Below are 3,698 nucleotides of genomic sequence, written 5' to 3' on the forward strand. Positions count from 1 at the left end.
TTTTTTTTTTCTAGCCTTATCCGTGGGCTGAGATTCAAGAGCTGGCCGATACTTGGCTTACCGTTGCCTTGGAGCGGCATTACCAGGTTCCGGTGCAGTCGGATCCACGAACAAGTACCCTCTACGAGCTTCTCTTTGACTCTTGTTGGGATCGGGCCTGTGAGATTCTCGGCACTGCTCAGGCTCGGGCTGCCCAGCGTTTAAAGAATCTTAAGATATGGCTCTCGGCCGATTTCTGCCTGTCAAGACTCTTTCTTGAGGCCCCTTGTCCAGTGGTAAGTCATTCATTTTTTTTTTTTGAATTATTCGCTTTTCTTTATTTTTATATTTGTTTCTTTCTATTTGTAGGCTCCCCGTATGTTTCAATATGGGGATGACCCTCTTGAATATCTAAGATATCTGATCGGGGATTCTACGCTTGGTGACGAGATCGTTGACGCCCTTACTTGGTACGAGTACTTCGAGTATGTACGCGGTGATGCTCCCTGTAAGTTCATTTCTCTGTTTTCTTTTTATTTTTCAATAATAAAGGGAAATTAATTTATTGGCTATTTCCTTCCACTTATTATTATTTATTTTGAAATGTGAGGAAAAGAATCTTTGTTCCTACTCTCTTTTTCTTTTTCAGAACTCGTCGTTTTCGCTGACCCCGCGGAGAAGGAGATAAGGCTCTTGGTGTTCGAGCGCCACTATGAAAAAGGGGTTTTTCCGTCTTTTATTCTATTCTTTTATTTTTTTCAACGGATTTCTCTGTTTTCTTTTTTTTTTTGTAAGAGGAAAGAAAAATATAGAGAAAATTTAAAGGTTGAAAGAAACTGTTTATTTATTTATCTATAATCCTATCTCTTTTTTTTTTTTGTGAATAATTTTTCCTTTTTCATAGTTTGTTAATGTTATTTAGTTACATGTAATGCAAAAAATAATAAATAAAATAATTAAAAATTACAGGCGCACAGCGCACAATTCATTCTTGTATGGCAGTGGATGTCCATAATCGACCACAATGCATTTTTCATCAAATCATGATTTTTTTTTTTAATAGACAAAAAGAAAAATGAAAAATCACTTTTTATTAGCCATTACGAAATCAGACCGCCTTCGGGGCTTAGCGAGCAAGGCGGGGTGAAACGTTTTTATGTGCCCAGGGTAAGCATTGGAACTTTGCAAGGACTTTCTATTCGAAGGAGAACAATAGTAACATTTAAAAGAAACTCTTTTATGCTTCAAAATATGAGCAATTACTGCGTTCAAATCATGTGAAGAAAATGAATGACCGCACGGGTGACCATCAACTGGGTACTTACATAGATAAGAATAGGGTATATCCGGGTTTTTTCGGAAACATTCATAATATTTACGTTTATAAATTTTACGCTTAAAGTTAGGAGCGTAAATTTTCCAAGCCATCTTGCCGCAACGTTCAATATAATGAGTTTCCCGTATATCATCGGAGCTAGAAGATGAGCTAGAAGATGATCCTCGCCTGTTGGATATTGGTGCGTGCGCAGAGGCTGATGAGCTCGATGACGCCTTCCTACCACATACTCTGCATTTTTCCGTCTTGCGACCCCGTCCTGGCGAAATTGAGGAGTCACTGTCGCGACGCAAACGTTTCTGTTTTTTCTCTCCCTTGGCTTTCACAACAGGTCTCGTCCTAGACGATCCCGAAGAACTTGCCGAGCTGCTTCGACGTCGGTTTTGGCTCTTACGCTCTCCCTTGGTTTTTCTCTTATCGGAATCTGATGAGCTCCCTGAGGACACCCTGCGACGAGACCTGTCCTTATTCTTCACATCCTCGGCTTTGCTCTTTAGTTGGTAAGCCTTGTGCTTCTTGAGCTCCTTTGGACCACGTTCTGGCCTCTCGAGCGACGAAACTGCATTGGGATTGCTGCAGGAGGGTACAGCAGCTTCATTTGCTGTAGGAGGAGCCGACAGCTGGACGTCATCATCTGTGTCTCCCGTTTTGCCGGGGCTTTCGACAGAATAAGTGTCGTCTTTGGGGCTTGCATCGGGAACACCCGAAGAATTTGCCGAGCTGCTTCGACGTCGTTCTTTGCCCTTACGCTCTCCCTTGGTTGTACTCGTATCAGAATCTGATGAGCTCACTGAGGACACCCTGCGACGAGACCTGTTATTTTTCTTCACATCCTCGGCTTTGCTCTTTGATCTGTCAAACTTGTGCTTCTTGCGCTCCTTTCGACCACGTTTGTTAGGGCACTCATTTTTAGATGGTTGTGTTTGCTCGTCCATAGGTTCTTCGAAGAAGGAGCTCATCGATGAAATACATGGCATCTTCATATTAGTCAAGGGCGGAATTGGTGATATATCATGGCTAATATTGACCGTCTTAAAGTTCGATTTAGGCGATGAAGTGTATAGTCTGGCTGATGGCTGATCAGAACTCATTGACCCCTTATCTGGATACTGAGATGTTTCTCCCATGTGCCGTAGTGGGGGTTGTGATAAGCACATACTGGAATCTGTATCAACCACATAGCGAAGTGGAAACTCATTACTGGTATTATGAATCGTGGATCTCGGCAATAAGTCCTCCGAAATTGTCGGGACATTTTGCGCTACCTCTTCAGCTGGCCTCTCGAGCGACGAAACTGCATCAGGATTGCTGCAGGAGGGTCCAGCAGCTTTATTTGCTGTAGGAGGAGCCGACAGCTGGACATCATCATCTGTCTCTCCCGTTTTGGAGTTTCCATGGGGAACACCGGTGGTCATTTTGTCTTTTTCCTCTTCAACTCGATCACCGAAACGTAAATTCTCATCGTGTTCAGCATGCGTTCTTAGATTCGGTATCATCAATGTTGATGAACGCTGAGTTAGGTTCCGTGAGAATGATGTTGCTTCAAACGTTACCATTTTTTTCGAGGGCTTCGTTGGGTGAATTGAACCTGATGATCTTGCAGCATTTTTGGGGTGAACTGGGCTCTTTGTGGTGCGTATCATTCTTTTAACAAGCAGACCATTCAATCCCTTCTCTTTTTCTTTCGATTTCAAGAATGTCGTCACGATCCCATTTGACAGCTGGTACATGTCATTGGTGAATGACGCCAGGTTTTTACCCATACATTGGATTATTCCTAATTCTCCACTGCTAAATAGTGTTGTTAATACAATATATAAATATGAAAAACTTTTTGGAAGTGACCCAATTTGAAAATTTTGGTTCAACTCAGTAAGACTCATTCGAATGAACTGACTCGATCGATGAATGACGTCGATACCCTTTTTTTCTTTGTCCGATTGCGGAGGCTCCCACCCCGGCCAGTCGTGAATATAAAGAGACAAATTTTTTTCGTGATTTCGTACAATGTAGCACGTGAAAAAACGCGAAGAAGTTTTATTTAAGCTAGTGGCCCTTGTCTTCAGTGCAGTATAGATATTTGACCTTTTGCTGAAAGGTACTGACTGTAGCGACTTTCGCCATTGGTCTGCTACTACCGAACTTATTGGCACCCAATTTTCCATTTCCTCTTGTTGGTTTTCGACAACATCGCATACTTTTCTCTTATGGTAATGGGACCATACTACTGCGCTCATCATCATTTGTTCCTGTGGAATATCTAGTCTGCTGCACCAAAGATCAACTAATCCTTTTACTAATCCACCCTCTCCTCTGTACCCCTGAATCATTGTCGTTTTGCCCGTAGAACTTGGTCCAATTGCAATGATTGTAACAGTTTTCT

The 3,698-nt window shown here is 42.3% G+C and overlaps 1 long non-coding RNA gene across 1 annotated transcript; it reads left to right on the forward strand.

The window, feature by feature from the left end:
* The first annotated feature begins 19 nt into the window (after nucleotides 1-19).
* LOC107043165 lies at nucleotides 20-721 on the forward strand. The gene is made up of 3 exons (XR_001461210.2): nucleotides 20-275; nucleotides 349-487; nucleotides 629-721. It is a non-coding gene; the product is annotated as an uncharacterized LOC107043165 (long non-coding RNA).
* The last annotated feature ends 2,977 nt before the right edge of the window (nucleotides 722-3,698 follow it).

Source organism: Diachasma alloeum, unplaced genomic scaffold (genome assembly GCF_001412515.2).
Source record: "Diachasma alloeum isolate Michigan unplaced genomic scaffold, Dall2.0 Dall_scaffold_00550, whole genome shotgun sequence".
Classification (NCBI taxonomy): Eukaryota; Metazoa; Arthropoda; class Insecta; order Hymenoptera; family Braconidae; genus Diachasma; species Diachasma alloeum.